The following is a 26,832-nucleotide window of genomic DNA, read 5'->3' as shown; positions in this document are numbered from 1 at the left end:
AAGATCAGGGGATGCTGTAATTATAACCTGTGCAGTCCTCCAAGACATTTTGTGATTAAGGGCGGCACGGGGGGCTGGGTGGTTAGCACACAGCCCTACAATGCAGAGGTTCATCGTTCAAGTCCAGCTACCACCGCTTCCCCGTGCGGAGTTTGCATGTTCTCCGCGTGCCAGTGTGGGTTTCCCTTCGGGCACTCCGGTTTCCTCCCATATTCCCAAAAACATCCATGTCAAGTTAATTAGCCTGCCCAAATTGTCCCTATGTATGAATGAGTGAGTGGTTGTATGTCTCTTTGTGCCCTGCGACTGGCTAGGAACCAGTTGAGGGTGTCCCCTGCTCCCTGCCCAAAGATAGCTGGGATGGGCTCCAGCATCCGCGCAGCCCTACTGAGGATAAGCGGTGCTGATAATGGATGGATGGATGGATGGATGTCTTGACTTGACAAAATGAAACTAATAAACATAATTTTTGCAGGCATTTGTTTAAAAAGTACTGTACAAACGTTTTTTTTTTCATTTCAATTTACAAATACCTACTGTATGGTTAAAAAAATAATATAAATGGGGAGACCTTTTAGACAATCAGAATGCAGAACACAATGCATGATGGGTGCAAAAAAAGGAGGGGATTTCATTTTCTTATTGTACCTAGAATGTGTTTATACAGCAGTTGAACAGTGCTTTACAAATCCATTTTGATTAAGTGATTGAATGAGCAAAATTATCTGCCTTCAGGAAAAGAACAAGAAAAAAGTTTTTTTTTTGTATTAATTTAGTTTTGATGGCGATAATTTGTGTCAATGGATATGGCTTGTTTTTGGAAATTTATCTCCACCCCTGTCTTTCTACATCTGCCATTTTTTCATAAAGTGGGTGATGCAGCAGAAGAGAAGATCCAGCATCTTTGTTGAACTGCAAAATGAGCGCAAATGTGTGTGTATGTGTGCGCTTCCATTTTCTATTAGGCTTTTATAAGTGCAGGTCGGAAGACACGTTTAGTCTGTCAAAGTTTCTCTGCACTCGCCCTACATTTAAAGTGTATATGGGTCAGGTTGACTCTTTTTATATACTGTTCTCATTACATTTTTAGGTCATTCTGATTTTTACACAATAAATAATAAATATCTTTGGTATTCTGGCCATCTATGAATATGCACGGTTACGTAGTGGGTAGAGGTGGGCGTGCTACTGAAAAAAAGTAAATAGTTACAGTTACTAATCACTTCATTTAAAAAAAGGAATTTAATTACCCTGCCAAATGAACGACACCAAAAAGTAGCTCTTTATTCTGAAAGTAACTATCTTGTTACAAATTACAGTATATATTTCATACCTGTCAACCTCCACGGCTCCATGCCCGTACACACTTTCGTATTTTCCCGTACAAAATACAAAATAATTGTACACCATATATATATTTTTTTTTTTTTCGGAATGATGCAGATTGGGAAATCCCCAGGCGGCAGACGCATGCGATTGACAAATTTGCGTTTTTCCGTACAGATTTCCTTGTATGTTGTACTCGTCATAAAATGCATAAAAAACGTACTTTGTACGGCAAACACTTTACCGTGGGCGTTAAGCACTAACCACTGACCCACCGTGCTACCTTATTTTTAGTCACAGTACCAAATTGTTGACGTTCTTCTTGGGCGTGGCTGCTAGAATATTGTAAGACACTAAATTGGTCAGTCTTACAGTCGACTCGCAAAGTCATTATGAATCGCGCGAGATTCTTAACTGAATGACGCTGAGGACATTGTGGGAAGTATTTCAGTCGTTCTGAACGAATGGGTTTGATTCCAGTTGCATCCCTCGGGGCTTGGTGCTCAGGAGATGGTATCTTAATATTTCTATCCGGTAGGAGCACCATTGCTACCATTGATATGCAATTGTGATCAGCGATAACATTTTTTGACTGAGCAATGATTGCACAAATAAGGTAACGCATTTCCAATTTTCGGCCGAGTAGGGCACAAAGGATTATAAGGCGCGCGTTCAAATTTCTGGCCAATATGGCGTTTTTGGGTATGCCTTATAGTCCAAAAAATACAGTAATATTGGCGCCAAAAATAAATTGTGTGTGGGCATAATCTGTGTAATGTGTCATGAGTGCGTGGCTCTTTTAAAACGGGTCAGACTTGGCAGCCGCTAGGCGGGTCTGTGGAGGTGAGCAGAAAGCAAGGACGATAAGGTGGCGAGTGAGCTGACTCCGCAGGGAAGACATCCAAAAATAGAATTGGTCGGATGGGTCCATATTGATCGCTGAGAGCGGTCCCGGATCGAAACTTGACTGCTTACATTTTGGAAATATGTCAGGAAAATACCAGATTTCTGTTTCGACAAGAAGAACACATTCTTGTATTTTGTTGCTATCTTTGTTTTGATTATTATCAACTCACTAGCAAAGCCTGGGTGTTGATAATGTTTTGATTTCAGATCTAGTCTGTTTGTGTGTCTGTCCACCCTAGAAAATGAGGAGGGAATTTAGATTTGACCACCATCTTTCACAGGCAGTCAGGTAGGGTTTCTTACATGTGAAAAACGCCCCAAAAAACGGACTCAAAGCTTTTGGTTTTGTTAAATCAGAATTTTCTCCCAGAAAGAAATTCAATTCTCCCATACAAGAACAACATTAAATATCAAGCCCCCTTTTTACAGGAAGTCAGGTGGGTTACTCTAGATGTGAAAAATGTCCCAAAAAGTTGACTCAGCATTTTTGGTTTTGATGACTCAGCAGCTTTCCTAGAAAGACATTCTACTCTTCCATACCAGAACAAGTTTGGCCAGGATCATAATCTTTCACAAGCAATCAGGTAGGTCAGCTAAAGTGTCAGAACCAGAACAAATGGTAGACCCAATCGCGTAACGTGTCACACAAAGGTGTATCGGAATATCGAGGAAACAAACGCCAGCGATCCGGTGCTCGTTGGACAGGGGGAGCAAGCAGCTCACGGGATCGGCACGTGATTGGAATGCAGAAGTAAATTTGCTGGGTCTGGAAATCGGAGCGTGGTCAAATGGGCAAAACGGGTTGATAGCCGGAACGGGAGCTCAGAACGTGGTCAGTGGTCAAAAACGGGTCAACAGCTGAGGACAAATGGGAAATCAGGCACAGACCAGTAAGTTACGGATGAAGACGAGACCGACGGAAGCCAGAGTCAAAGTGCTTGCCTTGCGTATGGAGAGGTTTGCTGACGGACTGACAAGGATTGACTGGAGTATTGGGTATAAATAGGAGGGGAATCCATCAGGCAACTAGCAGCAGCTGGCGCCAAACAAGCGGGCACAGGTGAGTGCAATGAGTAATCATGACATTGAGGTAAAAATGTCAAAAACACCTGACTCGGCATTTTCAGTTTTGCTAGCTCAGCAAGGCATTTAAAATAGGTATTTGGTTGAATCCAATTGTCTTGCATACAGCTAGAAGCTTTATACTTAAACAATTTGAAAACAACAACATAGAATTTCTGAAAAAATACATGCATATTGACCAATCACAAGTGAAAAAAAGCGTCTCACAGTACACCAGCCCTTGATTGGCTCCTGTTGTTCACCTCCAAGAGCCAGCTAACAAATTATAACTTAGAAACCATCACTGAAGGCCAAGGTGTGAAATTCACAGTCCGCCACTAGTATTATTTAGCGCCTTCTAGTGGTAAAAAATTCTGGATTCATTAGAAAATAACAAAATTGATTTAAAAAGTAAGCGGTTAAAATTGCAAAATGACAAAATTTCTCTTCAGTCAAGTTTGTCTAGACAACGGAGAATATGAGCTGTGAAATGGTGAAAGATCGATCGATCTCCTCCTGCGTGTGATTAAGACACCAAAGTCACACTTCACGGCAATATTGAGCGAGCGGTCAGTAGCTCAGGACTGGCTGTCATTTGTGCACTTCTACAGGAAGGAGAGACTAACCATACCTTAGGGGTGGGCACACAAAATAAGACCAGAAGAAGAATGCTTTAATGAGTCACTGAGCTACATTCTGTAGCTGTGGTTCCAGTAGAGTGGAGTATTTTCTTTCTATCCGTTGTGCACGGGGCTCAGATACTTCCTGCGAGACAAGAGCAGTATTTGGTAAAAATGCTGAAAGAGAAGTTAGCCTCTGTCATCTGCAGTTCTGCTTGAGCGCTTATTTTCCAGACCAAGACACAAAAAACATCACTTATAACAGACCCATATCAAGAAAGCTAATAGAAAGGTATTGGTTTTAAAAGTCAATTGTTCTAAGAGCAGTTAGCGTATGTTAACAGTTCAAGCGACAAAGGTTTTTGCAGTGATAAGTTTAAAGTATAGTAGAAACTCAAATTAAGAAGAGAAATCATCAATGGATTTTAAACTTGCAGGAGAACAAACCTCAGATAAGAGATTCCAACCTGTTCTAAAGGCTCTCCTTTAGCCCTTTGGTTTTTGGTTCCAAAAAAAGATCAATGCACCCTAATGTGTGGGTCTCCAACTTTATATTACTAATTAGCTCAAAGAGCACCCGGTTTGATATGAAATTCTAAAATAGCAACTCAGCTAGTTTGCTTTCTAAATAGCTACAAATATAGGTTGATAGTTAGCGAGTTAGGTAAACGGGTAAAAAAAAACTAAATGGGGAAAATATTATCATTCTACTCTTTTAATTAATTGCTTAAAACTAAGTATCAATACTTGAATAGCTTTGTTTTTGTCCATGAACCACCTGAATTTGAACTGATTAATCTGAATTTCTCAAATATCAACTTATCATGTAATTACTATCTTGTTACTATGTTATTACCAGGTAATACATTTAAAAATAGTTAAATAGGCTCAGTCAACCAATGAAAAAATATATTTTCCTAGACTGCTGACAAAGCTATTTTTGGGCACCTCAACTGTCCCTTGTGGGGGCACCATGTTGCCCGCGGGGACCAGGATGTGATTATGATGTAAACAGTTCATACTGGTCAAAACAACAAACAGTGCGCAATGATAGTCAAAATAACAAACTGGAATACTATGCAGGCATCCTATGTCCTTTGCTAGTGTCCAATATAAAAAAAAGAAACTTATCATATAAGGGAAGGGAATTTGATGTCTGTGGTAATGACTCAAGATTTCGTTATCGGTTTTGGTGAGTAAAAGGTCATTGTGTAATATTGGACCACTAGATGCCACTGTATTATGTGGTGAATTTGAAAAGGAGAATTATAAAGTACAAGCAAGAATACAAACTATGGAGACTCAAAGTGACCTAAAAGCATCATTTTTTCTTCTCATTTTTTTGATGATGGTAGATGGTCTGCATTTGTATAGAGCTTTTCAAGTCAATGAAGACCTCCCAAAACGCTTTACAATGTGCTTCACACATACCCTGACTTTCACAAAGTTTTTGGGGGTACCCTTAGCAGCAAGATGGCAGACAATCATGTCAGCTTCCCCTAGGCGAGTTTCATTTTATGTAAAATAAATACTGTAAACCTGAGGCTTATGCAATGATACGGCTAATTTCTGCCATCTTTCTAACAGCCACTGGGGGCACCCGAGGAGTAAAGTTAAGAGTGAGACACGTGAAATATATGTGTCAAGGAAGACGCAATTTTAATGTAACTTTGTGCTTTGATGACCCTCATCATGGAAAAGGATTCAATCGAAAGGGGAGCGCTAACTACTATATCAAAGTCAAAACGGAATAATGTAGCAAAACGAACGGATAACGTAGCAACATCCAATGAAGCAGAAATGATTAAGGCGGATTACTATCCATCTGTCGGCATTATCGTATGTTTTGGAGTATATATGCAGTATTTTTAGTAGTATTAGTATCTGATGGTTCTTGATGTAACTAGATAGATAGATAGATGCTTTATTCATCCCAGCAGGGAAATTCACAACTAAGCCATTTTCGCGGACATTCAAAGAAGTTAAAGACGGCCAGGGGTTGTAAAGTCAGTTACGCCAGCGTTACAGTTTTCAGGCATCTTGTTTCAGACCGATTGCAATGTTTCTTTGATGAGTATATTTTGAAATGGTCATCATATCTTGAATCGCAAGAGTTTAAGCTTTCCAATGTTATGTGGCATGACATATTTCAGTGAATGGCGGCCGTCGGAACGTTAAGTGGTTAAGGTTCCAAATATTATTAAAACTCTATTTTGTGCCGTCTTTCTCTGTAAATATGTCATGTTTCAATGTGGGCACATGCGGCTTATAGTCAGGTGCAGCTTATGTATCTACAAATGGTTTTTCCTTTAAAAATGTACTAGGTTTGGCTTCTGATCAGGTGTGCTCTATAGTCCGGAATTTACCTTAAAAATTTCTCGACTTACGGGTATTTTGAAAAATGCATGTTTATGCACTGGCTCTGGTCATTAGCACTAAATCCCTTTTATCCTTTTCCATTGTTAGGATTTGCCACAACCGGAGTTTGAACTAAGCACAGGTGTTTTCACCAGCTCAGTAGCCTAGATGGTAAGGCGCCCGCTTTGAGACTGGGAGGTTCGGGTTCGCGCCCCGGCCGAGTCATTCCTAAGACTTAAAAAGTGGTCGGCGGCGCCCTCTGTTGGCTGCGGCTGCATCGGCTCGCTACAACGGGTCAGGTGCAATCGACATTTCGTTCTGTGTACATTGTTACACAGAATGACAATACAAGGAAATTATTATTATTATTATTATTATTATTCAATTGTCACAGACCTGTGCCCAATTACCCTGCACTCTTTAAAAAGACATTTTTGTCTCAACAAGTTTGTGGGGTCATTGTCACATCATTTTGTCTGCTATTGTCGACCTGGTTTTTATTGTCATTTTTATATCCACTTTCATGTCAGGAAGCCCTGCGGGGGGTGCTTCGGGAGTATGGGGTACCGCACAGTCTTTTCCGGGCTGTGCGGTCCCTGTATGCCCGGTTCCAGAGTCTGCCGGAAAAGGGTGGCATGCTCCCTCCGGGTTGGGGATGAGATCTTGCCCCAAGTGGAGGAGTTAAAGTATCTTGGGGTCTTGTTCATGGGTGAGGGTAGGATGGAACGGGAGATCGACAAATGGGTCGGTGCAGCGTCTGCCGTCATTCAGACCCTGTACCGGTCCGTCGTTGTGAAGAGGGAGCTGAGCCGAAAGACAAAGCTCTCGATCTACCGGTCGATCCACGATCCTACCCTCACCTATGGTCATGAACTTTGGGTTATGACCGAAAGAACAAGATCCCGGATACAAGTGGCCGAAATGAGTTTCCTCCGCAGGGTGTCTGGGGTTTTTCCCTTAGAGATAAGGTGAGAAGCTCAGTCATCCGGGAGGGACTCTGTGTAGAGCCACTGCTCCTCCGCATTGAGAGGAGCCAGTTGAGGTGGCTCGGGCATCTGATAAGGATGCCTACTGGACGCCTCCCTTGGGAGGTGTTCCGGGCAAGTCCCACCGGCAGGAGGCCCCGGGGGCGACCCAGGACGCGCTGGAGAGAATATGCCTCTCGGCTGGCTTGGGAACGCCTCGGGATCCTGTCGGATGAGCTGGAGGAGGTGGCTGGGGATAGGGACGTCTCGGCTTACATTTTTAAGGCTGCTGCCCCCGCGACCCAACCCCGGATAAGCGAAAGACAATGGATGGATGGATGGATATCAGGTTAGTTTGTTTGTTTCCAGTTTCTTTGTTACCTGCGTTATTCCATTTCCACTTTTAGTCTTTACAGTTTGGTATAGGTTGATTTTTTTTTGTTTCTGATTTCTTGTTCATTTTAGTTGCTTTATGCCCATTTGTTTGTTTGGCACTTTGGTCCGGATTTTTGTTAACTATTACTGTCTTTGTTTTTGAGCACTCCTGTTCGTAATTCCAGCACAACCCCCCAGCCCCAGACCCACCTCCCCGACATGGGTCCATGGCCACGAAACTTCAACATCCATCCTGGTTACATTATCATTGTTTTCCCAGTTCCATCATTTTTGCAACTACTATGTGAGGTTTGTTTATTTTGTTTGTTCATTTGTCATTTATTTATTCTGGATATGCATTGCAAGCAGTGCAAGTCTTCCTGATCATTGTCAAAGAAAATTCGGGAAACAAAAACATGTAAAAATGGAAAAAGGAAAAATGAGGAAGCTACATAAACCGCAAAACGAAGCAATAGAAAACGAATGACATATTTAGAAATGGGTGAGAAGAAGCATATTTTATTTATATGTTTATTTGTTTCTAGCTTGGACAGTATTGTTGTCTTTTTGACCATTTGTTTGTTTGTTGCTTTGTTCCTGTATTAGATGTGTTCCTTTTTTAAGCACCCCAGCTTCTGCTCATGCTCCCAGCAGTTGGGTCCACTGTAAATTGTAACAATATCAAATACCTGGAATCAGTAAAATAACAAAAGTTAACAGTATCACTTTGAGTGTATTTATCAAAAGCTAATCATTTAAAAAAGGTTTCCGGAGTTGTGTTACATGTCAATAGGCAGAAGTTCCGTGAGTTAGGGTTGGCGCTGAAGGAACTTTAAAAGTGTGCGCCCCAGAGAGAACCGAGGATGAAGATGTTAAGTCAGATATGATGATTAGGTTTGTTCACAGTTTGCAGGTGATAAGGAACTTGTACCTGAGATCTTGCTGTATGGGGTGTAACAAGCTGCTGGTGGGTTGGTTAGATATTTTGTCTGGCAGATAAAAATGTGTCCCTTCGCAAACGATAGGGCTGTAAGAGGCTCTTTGAAGTGAACGATGACTTCCGATCAATATGGAACAGGCTCCCTTAGAGACATTCTCTCTTTTTTTCTCCTGATGGTGCTCGTGATTGGTCAATATGAGTGATATAAACGCTGTGTCTGCTTTCTTTATGTGCTAAGCAGATCGGGGAGAAGCAGCAGCCTGAAATTCAATACAGAGGACAATAATAAAGAAAATATTGAATTAAAAAAAAATAAATGAGTCAAAGCAGGAAAGTGAGCCAAATTTGCACTCATTTTGATGGCTCCAAAGCAGAGTACATTCTTCATCAGTGGCAGAAGAAGTAGAATTTCTAAACACGCCTGACCTTTCCTTTTTATGTTTTACACATTTTAATTTGTATACATGTTTCTTGCTTGTCCATATTTCTTAAAAATTGCATTCAAAATAGTTACATTTTTTTCTATTCCATGGTTTGTTTATAACACTAAAAAGGTAATATTTTGCATTGCATTTTCTTTCAGGGATTCTGTCTTGCTAGACTTTAAAAATGCTTTATATAATGAGAGGTGAGCGTTTAAGGAAAGGCCCACTTTAGATAGAAAGAACAAAGGCTATTGGAATATAATAGGGTAATACTGTCACGAAGCGGAGCAGGGAACAGGAAATAAGGACCCATTCGCGTAGACGTACTCACAATTTATTGGGGGAGGATGAGGAAGGTGCGCACACTCGATCCGGGGATCAAAACAGGATCAAACGCAGGCAGATTTACAGACTAGGCATTTCTCAGAATTAAACAGAACTTGCAGAAATCTCACAGAAGTCTCACCAAAGTTTAAGAGGTATAACAAACGATCCAGCAACGCACCCTTCAAAGGAATGCGTTTAAATACTGTCAAGAAGCAATCAGTCAATGCGAGTCAGCCGGTGTCCATGGCAACCGCGCCAGACTGTCACGGTCGCCATGACGACCAGTATGCCACGCCCCCGAACTCAAGCTGAAGCAGATCAGCTGATTGCTGTTCTGCAATTTAAGGCTGGATTTTGGGTTTGGCGGGTGCTGGTTCATTACTCATTATTCACAATCCCGTTCTGTTATGCCTTGTCCTGTTTTAGTCTGTTATGCCTTGTCCTGTTGAGTTCGTGCCGGAGGAACTCTGTATTGTTCTGTTTTGCCCCGGAGTATTGGGCGACTTTTATTTTATTAAATAAAACCTATGGATCGTCAACGCATTTGAGTTCTCCCTTCATGCCTCCTGCCTACGTTCTGGTCCGGTCCCCTTCCACGCCACCACGCACGTCTTGTGACACAGACATGATAAATACATTTTCAAAATAAATAGCTAATCCATTTTGAGCACCATTTTCAATCGTTATCGGTGCTATAACATAAAAGAAACCAAAATACAATTTTTGGGGAGCTGAAAGAACTCTTTTTTTAAGCTGAGCCAAAAGAGCCGGTTCTCTAAGAAGAGCTGAATTCCCTCACTACTGGCAGTATTGACCATTTGAACACACATGACCTAACTACGTGACGACACCATGACGGACGGCAGTAAACCATGTAAACAGTGGGTGAGGCCAGTAAACGGTAGAAAACAACAAAAAAGTGTACTACTCAACACCATTGGCAATGACAGGTCAAATGGATATTGTGCAGCTGTCGGATGAGGTGCTTCACCGTGTCGGAGAGCATAAAGGACGCTATTAGAGAAATTGAATATAGCAGCGAAAGCTACCGACCCATACCTTCTTCCTCCTGACATAAACACAAATCCAACCAAACTCATCCAGTCTGCCTGACTTCAGTCCACAACATCAGTATCACTCAATTGTAAATGGAGTATCCCTATACACTGGTGCTGATTTAAAAGCTTATAAAAGTCTGTATGCTTACCAGTCCTTCGTAGCATGTTGCTCACTGACGCAAGGAGGCACCTCATTATTGCAAAGGTAAGAACCTTAAGTTAGCTGTGTATGCTAGAATGTTTTATCCATCAAATCTCTAATCAACTGTAACCGAAAGCTGTTCAAATTGTTTATCATTTTATTTTAGCTACAGTAGTGTTTCCATAGTGCAGTGTTAAGCACACTCGCCTTACACGCGAAAAGTCCCTGTTTCGAGACAGGGTGGAAACATTTCCCTGGAGAGGGATGGGCGCCACCAGGCTGTAAAAGCCCAACACACATAGTGGTTAAGGGATCCACACACACACAGACACAGCTACATTAAGTGTATTTGGCATGACCCATTGAGGCTTATTTCCACTCCTTTGCAGAATACCTATCCCCACCTCCTCCCCACCCATTTCGGGCCTTCATGCGAATACCCATTTGTTTTGTTTTATTGTTCTAATCACACTAATCAATATTCCTTAACAAGCACATCATACAGACTGTGATCGTGACACTTGTTCTGTGGAAATCACAGCGCTGAAAAGCATAGGAAAAAAATGACATAAAACATAAAATTGATCGAAAATACATCAAATGTACCTTGTAAATAATGCTTGCTGCAAATCCTGGAATAATTTGGTAATAATCAGAAAAAAGGATGATCCCTCCTTCTTCTGACTTCATCAAAAAAGGGATTTGATAAAATTCTAAATCGGGCTTAGAACCTTGCCTGTTGGCACAGCTACGGCACAGCAAAATATCACCATCGTAAAAAGCCATGGTTATATTCTTCTGTCGTTATTTGTATTTGATTCAACTCGAATGTTAATTCAAATGCTGTCCGCTAGGGGGCCACTTGGCGCCCATCATGGCTTTCATTCAGCCAGGGAAGGCAAATTGACATCAAGGGCAAAGTGTCAATAGATTTTAACAACAAGTTTTGATAGGAGGGTGAGGACTCTATTTCTGTCAGCCGACACAAATGCTTGGTCTGAGAATAAAATCAGATCTTGCCAAGTTGTCACCATACAATTAGTATTTGCATAACTTACTGCTAGTTCGTAAAAGAAAAAAGAAAAATGCTTTGTCCGTTTGTGAATAAGGTCTATGCCCTGTTCCGACTGAACAAAAACAACAACTGATAGGCAATCCTCCATTAGGACAACTGGTCTATGCAACAACACAAAAATTACCGAATTTTTTAACTAATTATTTGGGGATGAGATGTGCGCCAAATCAGAATCCTTCGTCTCATTATCGCCCTCTGCTATGAGTCAATAGACTTGTGTGCCAATCCCTGCATCTGCAGACGCTTAGCACAGTAATACGTTGCATACTAATCATTATCAATATTCATAGTATAATGTAACAATAATCAAATTTTTACAAAGATTCTGATTTGTGAAGTGAAATAAGCATGAACTCTAACACTGAAAACTTATAACCATTTAATATTGATACACGTATTCTGTTTTCAATGTTGGGCACCTTCGAAGGAGATTGGATAGGATGCCAATTTGTTCATTTTAACTAGTATTCTACACTATTGTTTGTTGTTTTGACACTGTTTATGCACTGTTTACATTATTTTCAATATTGGCCATTCATGTTGGTGTTCTTTGATACCCACACCCTTTTAGGCAGATCTTCTTTTGTAACCTCTGAGATTTGAAAGAAAGAAAGGGCTCTGGGAGGTCTACTCGAACATGGAATTGGAATTTCTTATTATAGGTTGGGGCTCTCTCGCCTGTGTTTCCTGCAAATTCCAAATCTATTTATGTCTTCTCTCCATATTTTCAGTGTGCACTAAATAACAAACTTATCAAATCTATTCTTAATATTACATTTCCATGATGACAGATGAAGCAGAGCCTCACCTTCCTCCCCTGATTAGACGTCACTTCCATCAAGTAAACATTAGGACGCAATGGTAAAAAATAAATTTTGACTCATTTTCCTCTCATCACAAGACAATAAGATACTAAATCAAATACTAATGTACTTAAAATGACCTGCTGACTTAAGATATAACAGTTACAGAGTGAGGATCTTTCTGCTGTGTTGTTGAAACTCTTCAAATTATAAGCTGGGCACCATTCGTTTTCTTCCTGTTAGCATTGAAAGCATCACTCTTCTGTCTTGTCATTGTGAGCTTCAGCAACAAGCTGCATGACTTCTTATTGGCTTCCATTCAGCTGAATCATCACTTTGATTCTCTTCATGTCTTCCTCCTCCTCAGTATCCATCATTCCCACATCACCCTGTTGTGCGGAAGAAAAACACTGTCTCTTTCTTATATAACAGAAACATGTTTTATTGTTATGTAATTATACAGATACAATATGACCAAACAGATACAAAATCCTACTGATACATTCATTCAGTATTGGGACTAAGGCGTCACAAAAGAATACTTACCTGGAACGCAATTACTTTTACCGGAATTAAGTACTTTATCGCCTTATTAATAAAATCGTATATTTCAACTGCTACACCAATAGTTATTAAATAACAACCGTCCTTTGATCGCCGACTGTGTCTCCTTAACTCATGATGAAACAGACAACCTCCATTCCGCCAGCGACGCTAAAGGGTGGGCATGTTTTTATTTACCTACAAAGTACAACTGATTACAGTTAGGGAGGCGTTTTCTCAAGCAAAGAGTACGAGAACACTCAATTTATCCTCATGGAGATATTCTTCCTACTGATATACTCCCATGTAAGCCTTATTTACAACTATGAAATAAATTCAAGGGGTCAGTTTATATATGCGTATTTGGTCATCAGTAGCGAATGTCAGAAAGAGTATGCGAAGGGAACGTGGCTAATATAGGAACATTGGTCAAACTCGAGCACAACATTTAAAGTCAAAGTATCCTGAATTTTAATCTTTATGTTTTAAAATCATTTTTGCAATAAACCATGCCGGGAGGAAAAAAAGAACATTGACTGTACCAGAAATAGAGAATGAAATCTTCGAGTGGTTTCAAGCCCAGAGAATAAATGGATACTGAGTGTCTCAAGTAGACATATCCAAAGTCCGGCCCGGGAACCAGTTTACTGGCCCACGGCCTCTGTAATAAAATTAATAATATGTGGCCCGCCAGTTATGTTGACCGCAGTATAAAATAAAAGTGTCCCAAAAGAAAAAAAAAATCACCATTTCGCCAGATGATGGCATTAGCCCTTTGGCCACTTTGACCTAGGCTTTTTGTGAGAATTTTAGCCCAACCTATTTCTGACATGCCGACTGTAAATAGAAAAAGGAAAGTTGACTGCGTGAGCTGCCGCTTCCAGCACAAGTGGAAATTGGAGTAGCTATTCACCAAAATCCCAAACAACTGCATCTGCCTAATTTGCCAAGAGACTGTGGTTGTTTTTAAAGAATATAATATCAAGAGGCACTGCCAAATGAAACATACTGACTATATAAAGCTAACTGGAAACAAACACTATGAAAAGGTGAAGCAACTAGAAGCTGTTTTAAAAGTCCATAGGCGCTTTTTCACAAGACCCTGCGATTTAATTGAAAATGCTACTAAGGCAAGCCATGAGGTTCCTACGCTGATCGCCAAGCACTGCAAACCTTTCGGGGAGGGTGAATTTTTTAAAGTCTGTTCAAAGAATGCCAGTCGGCCCTCACCTATTTTCAGCTTACTGAATCTGTCCCGCTTTCTGAAAAGTTTGGACACCCCTGGTCTCAAGTGCTCATTTACAAGCTCTCAAGATTTTACAAGCCAAGAAATATGAATGTTTGATAGCTTCCACAGGTTGGTGTACACACTTTATTTTATTTCTTTTAACATGTGGCTATGAAGCACTTTTGAAGAGTCGGCTTTTAAGTATATATGGTATGTTGCAATTAGTTACTTTAGAGCAGGGGTCGGCAACCTATGACACGCGTGCCAGCAGAGGCACGCGAGGGGTTAAGCGAGCGCACGGCAAAATAATAATGATTATATTTTAAAAATGCCCATTTTTACCTGAAATTTAGACATTTTCGGTTGCGCGCTGTGTTATTTAGAGGCTTTACGTTAGCGCCCCTCCTCTGCTTCGTGTGTCAAGTCAATTCAAGTCAAGTCATGTTTATTTGTATAGCCCTTAATCACAAAGAGTCTCAAAGGGCTGCACAGATCAGTGTGTGTTTGCGCGGCGCCTTGCAGAGGAGAGCCACCCAATGAAACACACACGTGCAATAAACGAACGAATCATGACGGCGCCCCGAGCGAAAACATCTCGTTCTTTCCAACCAGCGTGAACAGACGAATGAGGCTTTGTGCAAAAAATGACCATGCTGGTTTGTGCGATATGCTTTGAGAGCGTTGAACCTCGCAGAGCAAGTGTTGAACGTCATTACGAGACGAAAGATGAACATGAATTTAAGAACGAGTCTGGAAAGGCGGAGACATTGAAAAGCTCTGTGTCCAGGTACGGCAAACAAACACCACCACTGAAGCAAGCTATCACATTGCTCACTGCATATCAAAGCACGGAAAACCATTTATATCTGAGGTCAAATCAGCTGTTATTTCTGTTGAACATATTTTAAAGTAGCCTTCTGCCTTGCTGCTGTTATTCCAAGTTTTGATATTTTCTGCAAAGAGATTTCCTTGATGAATGGCATGGTAGCTGTCCATAGCATTTGTTTTGTAATTGTGGTTCATTGTTAATGAAGAATGGTTGATTCTGGTTAATTCTTGTGGCAAAAAGTTGATGTCATGGATGGCTACAGGCCTTTCCACTTGTTATTCACATTCATTCTTTACTTGATTGATGAACAAGAATAGTGGAAGATAAATTGGTCAGTTATACCAGTGTTTTTCAACCAGTGTGCCAGGGCACACTATAGTGTGCCGTGAGACCTTGTTTAATGTGTCGCTGGAATTTGCCCAATTTTATCTTTCCAAAAAATCAGGCCATTTTTAAGTATTTTTGCAATCTTCGGATGAGGAACTGTAATAGTCATCCATATCAGTAGGTGGCAGTAGATTTTTATCAACTAATTATCTGCTCTTCAGGTAGCGCAGTACATTTAATAACTTAATGTGTTTAACAAAGTGGTTTAAGATTGCACTGTAAAAAATAAAAAACAAAGCACATCATTCTTTTTTATCTTAAGTATTATTTTCTTCTTTTTATGTACTAATTATCTGCTTATGAGGTAGTTCCAAAAACATGCATTTCAGGTGAATTGGCCGGTCCGAATTGTCTCTAGGTGTGAATGAGCGAGTGAGTTGTCTGTCCCTGTGTGACCTGCGATTGGCTGGCAACCAATTCAGGGTGTCCCCTGCCCACTGCCCGATGATTACTGGGATGGGCTCCAGCACCCCCGCGACCCTACTGAGGATAAGCGGTGTAGCTAATGAGATGAGGTGAGATGAGATGAGGTAGTTCAGTGAAATATTTGACATAACTTCATTTTCAAATATTTTTAACGAACAAACAAATGGTCAAAAAGACAACAATACTGTCCAAGCTAGAAGAAGATTTTTTTTTAAGAAGAATTTACTTGTATTGTCATTCTTTGTAACCATGCACACAGAACGAAATGTCGATACACCTGACCGGTACAGTATAACTGTAGCGAGCCGATGCAGCCGCAGCCAAACAGGGCGCAGCCATTTTAGTCATTAGGTGAACAAACCTCCCAATTTCAACCCTTAATGCCGAGCAGGGAGGCAATGAGTACCAATGTTGTAAGTCTTAGGTATGACTCGGCTGAGGCTTGAACCAGTGACCTCCCAGTCTTGGAGCGGGCGCCCTACCATCTAGGCTACCGAGCTGGAAACAATGGTGTTTGCGACTGAGCGCTCCAAGTAATCAAATTACATCACTTTTCTATCAACATGTACTTTGGTATCTCTGCAGTGGAAAGAAAACTAAAAGTTTACGACCAGAGGGATAGCATATACACAACAGCATCCATCCATCTGCCACGCTTACCACTGGACCTCTCAAGGGGGCCACCAGTGCGCAGGAATCTCTCCCATTCGACTTTGAAGTATGAGCAAGGTTCTGACAAAACCATCAGTCAATCACAAGCCCCATATGGATAAAAACAAGTATTCACACATACACACCCTCTCACATACTGGCCATTTAAAGCCTTCAATTGGCCTCAGAAGCAGTTTCGAGCAATGTGGGAAGAAACTAATGTGTTGGGAGAAAAATGAGCGTGAGCAGTCTACGTCTTCGGATCAAAACAAACTGGGAAGGATGGCTGCCGCTAGCTTTTATCGGCTCGTTATATTGAAAAGAAATTCATCAATTACATGGGACTCTGAGGAAAGTCAGAAGATCGCAAAGAAATGCTGATCACCACCCAGTCCTCCAAATACTGTTATCAAGTCTGTGGACCAACTGAGTCGGAAGAGAAAACAATAGGGTGACTGAAGGTCCAGCCTACTGCTACAGTTAGGCTAACAACACACGTCCCCCCATACAGAGCCTCTCAGCACCAGATCAATTAACTATTAAATAAATAACCTGGAGCAACAAGTTGTGAGAAACTCCTACATTTGAGACTTTACTTTAATCATCGCAGAGATTCAAAGCGAGGACGTCCATTGCTACCGCGCAGCTAGTCAGCCGCTCTCTAAATTGCTTTCTTACACTGAAAGAAGTCATCCAATTGTATTTAACTTTTGGATAATGACCATAAAACAATCCATTCAACTGCAATTGTGGTAATGGCGTCATGTCTTTGGGGGCTTTTATGAAGGTGCGACGCTACTTCACTGATTTTTTTCTTTTCGCGGGTGGTTCTGGTCTCCATCAACCGCAAAAACCGAGGGATCTCTGTCTTGTGAAATATTATTTTATATTTTTGTCGATAAAGTAGACGCATTTATAATTTGGGTTAGGGACCAAAAGTTGAGCAATGTTTCCGACCTACCAGTAATTACCGTACGAAAGACAATGCTGAGAATTGATCGTTGATGTTAGCAAAGAGAAATATTGTTAGTGTCCGTCTAAGTCAGCAGCCGCCGAACTCGCTTCCCCACTTAATCACCCTTGATTCGATGGCTTGTTTAAGAATAATGTAAAATGTAAAACTATGGGCGTAACAAGTCCCCAAAATTCAACACAAGCACCTCCAAAAATTGTCCAAGTTTTAAAGCTTTTTTCCCCAATAACAGAAAGGACAAGTTTTATGCCAAGAAAAACGCTAGCTAAAATATGTTTCTAAAAAGTAAACCAAAACAAAAAATGTGAACAACGCAGCATGGGAAACACTCCACTGCCTTGAAATGGTTCAGTCCATTTGATTCTTAGCACTTGTCTTGCCCCCCTCCTTGCTCCCTTTTCACTTGCCTAGTATCACTTGCGGCATAGCAGCAGAGTCTGTGGAGGCTCCAGTGTATTAAGGTGAGAATTTGTTATTAAAGAAGCCCAAGAGTGCCTCAATTCAATTTAAAAACGGAACACTCAATTAATAAAAACGGCCTTAAAATGAATATCCAATTGATAAAAACAGCCTTAAAACAAACATTCAATTGATAAAATTAGCCTTTCAAAATAAAAAGGTTTTAACAGAATGTCCTAATCAAAATGTTATCATAATTAAATTTTACATGTTATATCACTTAGAGTGAAATGAAAAAAAAAATAATTTTTAACCAGCCATACACTCTTGGTGCTCAGCACCTCCAATACGCTGAACAAAAATTGCCCCTGCTTAAAACACCTTACGATTACTGTAAATTGTGGACTACAAACTGCTACTTATTCCCTATATTTTAAACACTGTGACCTATCAATACGGCTTGTTCTTTTTTATTCGTGAGGCGGATAGTTGCAAGGGTTTTGGCAGCAACTTTAGACGCATGCTGGGCACCCTCTCAAGCTGCTGTGCTCATCAGGGCCCCGCGTCGACGCGGCAGCACTCCTTGCCCTGTCCAGGCGAGTCGCATGGGCTGAAGCAAAGCAGCTGGCTTAAAATTGGTATGGACAACAAAAAACAATCCTCACCTGTAATATCTTTCTTTGTCTAGGAGAAATCAGCGTGCTGTTTTATGTTAAGGCTTTGTCGGAGTGTACATTTTTCTTTTGCGGAAGGAAAATAAGCAGGATATCCTCTGTCAGCTTTTTGGCATATTTATTCAGCAACAATGCGCTAACATGAGCTCAGCTCTCATTCAACTTAACATGGCGGCCATCTAAAATAACAAAATAATGTGGTCCATGCGTGATGACGTCACAGACTGGAGAACATCCTACCATAAAGCGCTATACAATTTGCAATACTCAATATCTCATTTGGGGAGACTAGTGTAGGATTCTCAGTGGTTCCTGTGTCATTTAACACTAATTGTTTCAAAACCGCTGCTCTCTCCATACCAAGAGAAGTCTTGTCTGCTATAATAGACTGAGAAAAAAAAGGTATCGAGAAAGAGGGAGGATAGAGACAGAGGTAGAGAGGGGAGGAAGGGAGAGAGGTAGAGAGAGAGATTGCATGATTGCAAACTCACTTTGTATTATTTTACTGTTGTTGGAAACAAACTATTTAAAGTGCAATTGCCTATTTCTACATGACCAGTTGTCTCAGGTTGTAGGAGTTTTATTGATTTATTTTACACTGCAGTGTTAAACGCAAATTAGATTGTTGAGCTGTTTACTTTTGATTTGAGAAAATACTTGAAGTACAGTAGCATTTGTCTCCTTTCACAGTTGCCCGACTAGAGATTGTGATTTATTCTGTGGATTGAAACTCACTTGATTTTGTTTTACAATTGACTTTTGTTTTGAACAAAATACTTGAAGTACAGCAGGCTATGTCTACTTGACCAGTTCTCTCAGGTTGTAAGAGTTAGATTGAATTTGATAAGTTCATCTTATGTATTCAACTGCTGATTGGTATTTTATTATTTTGTTTACTCTTTATTTTTGTTGCACTTCAAGTGGATCATAAATATGTTTCTAGAGAGGTGTAATAAATATTTCAAGGTTCTATAGCACAACTGCCTGTCTGTTCCTCTCTCTTCAACTGATTCAGAACATTTCAAATTCTGCAACGGGGAACAACTTCGGGAATGGGTACTTTAACTGGTCACTATTTGAATTTACTATAGAGCAATTCAGTTACTAACTTTTCAGAAGTAGTAGTGAGTAACTATAACTATTACTTTTTAAAGTGACTTGCCCAACTTTGGTGATAAAGTGTCAGTGTCATGATTGCTAATTCAGGGCACTTGTGACTGCCCAATTGGCGCCAACAGCCCTGAGCGCTGATTGGTTCAAAGACTCTTTTTAAACCCCCGGCTTCCAAGAGGAAGCTGTCAGACCGTTTGCGAACCTATGCTCCCAGCTAGGCAAGCTCCATACCTTCCGACATTTTCCTGCCCTGTTTTTTCCTGCCTGATACCTGTTGCCGACCTGTTTCTGGACCCGTTTTTGCCCTGCTCTTCCATCCCGGCTATCGACCAGTATCCCTGCTGCCTACGATTATCCTCGCTCGACACGGAAGTGCCACTTCCGCGTTCCTGCCACCTGCTCCCCGTGTCCGTCGATTATCGGATCATGGAAGCAAGCACTGCTCCCTTTCTTTATCGATAAAACTGAGTAAACAAACGCTACTGGGTCCTCTCTCCGTTTCTGGCTTGTGACAGTCGGCACTCTCAGCGCCTTTACTCGCGTTCCATTTCCGTAAGATACAATATTTTGCAATTTAAGGAAGCGATATTTATTGATTTGACAGACGCACGGTATTATAAGGCGCACATCCCGTACTGTTGGTAAGTGGCATTTGTAACGATGACCACTCGGGATTTGGACGTCAATATCAGTTTGAAAAAATGTGATATCGAATTATATATCATTCCCAGGCAGCACGGCGGCGCAGTGGTTAGCGCTTGTGCGGCACAGTTCATGTCATGGGAACCTGTCGTGGGTTCAAATCCAGCTCCAGACTTTCTGTGCGGAGTTTGTGTGTTCTCCCCGTGCTTGCGTGGGTTTCCTCCGGGCACTCCGGTTTCCTCCCACATTCCAAAAAACATACATTTCAGGTGAATTGGCCGGTCCAAATTGTCCCTAGGTGTGAATGAGCGAATGAGTTGTCTGTCCCTGTGTGCCCTGCGATTGGCTGGCAACCAGTTCAGGGTGTCCCCTGCCCACTGCCCGAAGATGGCTGGGATGGGCTCCAGCCCCCCCGCGACCCTAATGAGGATAAGCGGTACGGCTAATGAGATGAGATGAGATATCATTCCCACATTCTCATGGTGATCACAATGCTGCAAATATGTAAGGGCAAAGCCGAGGCTTCACTTGACCTAATTCCCACAACGTATATTTTCGAAATGCGCAGAGTTCAGCGTGCCTGTCTGTGTGTTCCTGAGGACTCATAAATATGCAATGCCGAAGCGGCAATTGACCTAATTACACATCGTTCGCATGCTTTCCAGATGGAGGCAAGGCAGGTATGTGTGTGTGAAACAAGGGGAGAAATAGGCTACTAGTTCAATTGGACACTTATGTACCTATTTTACCTGGGGGACCATATGGAGCAGGGCACGGAAGTGGCATCATGGAATGGCAGATTTGGGCCAATTAAGCGAAGATCGAAACATCCACCTCACGCAATTGTGCTCCCATGCACACAAGCAAAACAGGTTTTAACGTCTCATAATATAACCCAGCGTTACAACGCTGTACACACACATATGTTCCACATCGGCACTTTGGTGCATACACTCTTTTATGCAGGCACATTCACCGCAGTCTGGCCCTCCCACATCCACTGCACCACTCGTCCTTCGCATCCACTCATCCAACATTCACATAGATCTCCAACTTCTAACCTTCAGATGAGATTTTTTTTAATTCCCACTGGAGAACTCCTCATTCCAACAGATCCCCACTCCAGTGCCATTCAGGAATATTCATAGTCTCTCCTTCGCCCCAGCAGGGGCATTTTGCTTCACTGCAGGGGATAGAGTGGGAGTGTTTGTGCATGAGTGTGAGGAATGCAGAATATTACATGAGAGATTTGGAGTTTTGTTTTGATTGCGCTTTTTCTGTGAGTGCCTGGCAAACGCAAAGGACGAAACCGCAACACAAATGTTCAATCCCGATTCAAGAGGCCTTAATTATTCATAACGCTCTTGCTGCGGTATGGACAGAGAGAGAGGGAAAAAGGGGTGGGCTGAGTTAAGAAAGGGGAGGGAGGCGGGATTCCTAAGAATGTACTACTAGACTTTACTTGTGTTTGTCTCCAATAAAGGACTTTGCAAAAGAGAAGCGGCATTTGCATTATTTTGATACGAGATAACTTTGACTCATAGGCAGTATTTGGTCTAACATGTTACAAAGGAAATTATATTTCTCGGTACGAGTACTTACAGTGAGAAAATGAGTATTTCAACACCCTGCTATTTTTCTATTTCTCCTACTTAGAAATCATGGAGGGGTCTGAAATTTTCATCGTAGGTGTATGTCCTCTTTAAGAGAGATAAACTAAAAAGAAAAATCCAGAAATCACAAAGCATGATTTTTTTTAACAATTTATTTGTGTGATGCAGCTGCAAATATGTATTTGACTACCTATGTATCATCTAGAATTCTGACCCTGAAAGACCTGTTAGTCCATCCATTAGAAGTCCACCTGCTCTCCATGTATCATCCTGAATCAGATGCACCTGGTTGAGGTCGTTTGCCGCATAAAGACACCTGTCCACCCCATACAATCAGTAACTCGCAACATGGCGAAGACCAAATAGCTGTCCAAAGACACAAGAGACAAAATTGTACAGCTCCACAAGGCTGGAAAGGGCGACGGAGCAATTGCCAAGCAGCTTTGTGAACAAAGGTCCACTGCTGGAGCATTCATTAGAAAATGGAAGAAGCTAAACATGACGGTCAATCTCAATCGGTGTGGAGCCCCCATGCAAGATATCACCTGACCCTGAAAGACCTGTTAGTCCATCCATTAGAAGTCCACCTGCTCTCCATGTATCATCCTGAATCAGATGCACCTGGTTGAGGTCGTTTGCCGCATAAAGACACCTGTCCACCCCATACAATCAGTAACTCGCAACATGGCGAAGACCAAATAGCTGTCCAAAGACACAAGAGACAAAATTGTACAGCTCCACAAGGCTGGAAAGGGCGACGGAGCAATTGCCAAGCAGCTTTGTGAACAAAGGTCCACTGCTGGAGCATTCATTAGAAAATGGAAGAAGCTAAACATGACGGTCAATCTCAATCGGTGTGGAGCCCCCATGCAAGATATCACCTGACCCTGAAAGACCTGTTAGTCCATCCATTAGAAGTCCACCAGAGGCGTGTTCAGGAGAGTGAGTGATTGCTATCGCGAGCTATCGCTAGCTTCTGAACGGCCAGTGATTATTGAGCGCTCGCGTGCCCGAGTAATCACGGGAGAAAGACCGCTTACTTTGATTTCCAACATGGCGTCGACAGTGCAGAAGATGGAGGATCTCACCCTGACGAGTGCTGTTGGCGATGTAATATATCGTCTTACATTGCCTGGTAATGTTTGTGAACAATGCAAGACAGGTATGACCCTTCCACTGCGTTTAGGATAACCTTAACTGTGTCAATTTGCGAACTGTCGCTCATATCAGCCAACTCGCTCAAAGCAAGCTGTAGAACGAAATCCATTGTACTGTCGTCGGCCATTTTGGATCAGTAAGGCAATCACAGTGAGCGATTACAAAACGTTCAGCAGTGCGCGGCAAGCGATTATCAAGAGACTACATGTCTGATCACTCTCCTGCTCTCCATGTATCATCCTGAATCAGATGCACCTGGTTGAGGTCGTTTGCCGCATAAAGACACCTGTCCACCCCATACAATCAGTAACTCGCAACATGGCGAAGACCAAATAGCTGTCCAAAGACACAAGAGACAAAATTGTACAGCTCCACAAGGCTGGAAAGGGCGACGGAGCAATTGCCAAGCAGCTTTGTGAACAAAGGTCCACTGCTGGAGCATTCATTAGAAAATGGAAGAAGCTAAACATGACGATCAATCTCAATCGGTGTGGAGCCCCATGCAAGATATCACCTCGTGGGGTCTCAATGATTCTAAGAAAGGTGAGGAATCAGCTCGAAACTACACGACAGGAGTTGGTCAATGACCTGAAAAGAGCTGTGACCACCGTTTCCAAGGTTACTGTAGGTAATACACTAAGACATCATGATTTGAAATCATGCATGGCACAAAAGGTTGCCCTGCTTAAACCAGCACATCTCAAGGCCCGTTTGTATATCACCATTTGGATGATACAGAGGAGTCATGGGAGAAAGTTTCGTGGGCAGAGGAGACCAAAATAGAACCTTTTGGTCATCATTCCCCTAAGCGTGTTTGGAGGAAGAAAAATAAAGACAATACAATCCGAAGAACACCATCCCTACTGTGAAGCATGGGGTGGTAGCATCATGCTTTGGTGGTGTTTTTCTGCACATGGGACAAGAGGAGTGTACTGCATGAAAGAGAGGATGACTGGGGCCATGTATTGTGAGATTTTGGGAACAACCTCCTTCCCTCAGTCAGAGCATTGAATATGGGTCGTGGCTGGGTGTTCCAAGATGACAACAACCCGAAGCACACAGCCTGGAAAACCAAGGAGTGGGTCTGTAAGAAGCATATCAAAGTTTTAGCATGGAGTAAACCGGAATGGATATATTTATATAGATATGATAATAATTTTTTTTAAATCATCAAACATCACACAATAAAATTAAATGTGCTGAAGATTTAGCTATTGTCCGGAGATATCACGACAGGCAGTGGGCGATCTGGTGCTCGCTGGGCAGGAGGAGCAGGAAGCCTATAAGCCCTCGCAAACGGAGCGTGGTCGGAGATCGGAAGCAAGTCGGGCAGCTGGGACGGGAGAACGGAGCGTGGTCGGAGATCGGAAGCAATTTGGGCATCAGGGACGGGAGACGGAGCATGGTCGGAGATCGGGACAAGTCAGGTAACCGGAGACGATAGGGAACCCAGGGACAGATGAGCAGGAAACAGGAACAAGTGGGGAACACAACAGGAGCCGGAGTCAAAAATGTTTGCCTTGCATGCGCGTCGGTTTGCTGACGGATTGACAAGGAGTGAACGAGAATGACGTGTTCAAATAGGAGGAGAAATAATTAGGGAATGAGTGGCAGCTGGGGCTGAACGAGTAAGCGCCGGTGAGGGCAATTGGCAAATCATGAGAGGAGAGAAGGTTTGGCGGTTTTGTTGTAATTTTTCTTCAAATAAATGGTGTGGCTATCAAAAAAACATATATGTATATATGCAGATATATGCATATTTTTGGGGTCTTGATTTGTTTTGTTTTTATGGCTCTTTAGGTCAAAAAGGTTCCCGACCCCTGGTATGAAGTCTTGCAACATTTGAAAGGTTTTCTAAATGACATTTTACGCAAACATTTAAAGTAACATCAATCGCATGCAGTTTGACTGTTTGACATAAGACCGCCTGTCGACTTCTTCAACCCAACCTGGGGCTCATCTCATTACACTTGCTTTGCCTTAACCCCTTGTCTCTTTATTCAAGTATTTCTGCGTTTTCCCTTCTCTTTTATTCTCCCCACGTGTTTATGTAATCTCCCATCTTCCAAGTCTTGATTTGAGGTCAAGTCTCGCTTTCGACACTGCCGGAACACCCGCATGAGATTCAAACGGATTCAGTTGGAGAATGGCCGGTGGCGGGTTCTTGTGGGGAAAATCACTGCTGACCTTGAATATGTGATCATTCCCATCCTCAAACTCCACTGGGAGGTTACATCATCTCATTTACAGTCCACCTTCCTCCTCTTGGGGCTTTGAAGTAAGGGGGAAGGGGCTCATGTAGTTAAACCGGTCAGTATTTTTTACCATTGGGCTGACCTTAACCCTCTCGGACATTTACTTTGTTTTTAATCTTCCTCCGTGATCTTGAGTGGTCCACACCCATTTCTTTGCTTGTATGTTCTCTTAACCCACAGGCTCGCTCATTCCCTTCCCGTTATGGAAATCGCTATCCCTCCTGTGGTGAATGGTCCATATCTGTGCGTTGCGAGCTGTAACGTGGTCCTGAGAGATGAATTAGATGCAAGCAGGTAGGGGGTAACAAGATAGCACTCTGAATGTGGGAAGGCAACGGGCGCAATGGGAAAATAAAGAAAGATGTCTGCTGGCATTGTGCACACAGGATGAGAAAAAACATGTGGATGGAAAAGAATAGGAGCAGCTGCAAAAGAAGACCGCACAAGTGTATCAAATCTGAAATGACAGAGGAAAAAACAACCAATCTGCGTTAATTATTAGTGTGCAGACATTTTGGTGGGCAAGTAGAAAAACGGGTGCTTTTGCGCATTTCCTTTATAGAGGTAGTAGTTTGCACATCCTTCACAAAGGCAGGCTGCAACAAGCAACCCAACAACTATACAGTGGTACCTCTACTTATGAATTTAGTTCTGGGAGTAGCTTTGTAACCTGAAACATTCGTAAGTAGAGACGCCTTTTGAAAATGAGCTAATCCATTCCAATCCCTGAATGTCACTGTTGCCATGGCACCCAATTGGCCACGCCCATGTGGCGCCAGCTGAGGCTCGTTAACAGATTGGGTTTCTGGCTATTTTAAGCTCAGCGCTGTCACACTTCCTTTGTCAGCCCGTCAACGAACTTCTGCCCCGCAAGACGTGGGTTTCGACCCGGTCCTGTCCCTGTTGGTATTTTCTGTACGGTATTGTTCCCGTTTATTTTGTCCTGTTTAATTTCGGTTTTCAGTTTAGTTTCCGTCTAGTTTTGTCCTGTTTATTATCTTCTGCAGTTTTCGTTCCCGTCTAGTTTGTCCTGTTCATTTTCGAGATCCTGATTCATTATCTATCCTGTCTGTCCTGTCCTGTCCGGTATCGACCCCATCTGTCCGATATCAACCCTGGCAATTGGAATCGATCTCGTCGGCCTCTGGCTTCCAAACGTGCATGACTCCCCATTTCCCGTAAAATAAGAGGCTTGTGTGAGAACGTTATGCGTTTGGGTCCTGATTCTGTTCTGGTTCATGACACTGAAAAAGTATGATTTTTTTTTTTTAAATAAATCATAAAAGAGCATCAGAAATGCGCGAGACAGACATCATCATGATGAGCAAGCCCTACCTCTCAACATTTTTTCTGGGTGATTTCTTTCCACAAGTTCTGAGACTTCATGGAATTTTGCCAGAATGTCTTTAATTTGGACTGATGGAATGATGGCTAGATCCTCCTCCTTGTCGTCTCTGAAGTCCTCCTGCAGGTGGTGTGTGTTTTAATTTATTTCTTTTATCTCAGAAAAAGTGTCTTTGTAGTGATGGCATACAGTAGTTTACAGAACATAAGGGCGA

The sequence above is a fragment of the Urocampus carinirostris genome, chromosome 8, assembly GCF_059441175.1.
Source record: "Urocampus carinirostris isolate Australia breed hairy pipefish chromosome 8, RoL_Ucar_1.0, whole genome shotgun sequence".
Lineage (NCBI taxonomy): Eukaryota > Metazoa > Chordata > Actinopteri > Syngnathiformes > Syngnathidae > Urocampus > Urocampus carinirostris.
The sequence above is the reverse complement of the archived record's forward strand: the minus strand, read 5'-3'. Positions refer to the sequence as shown.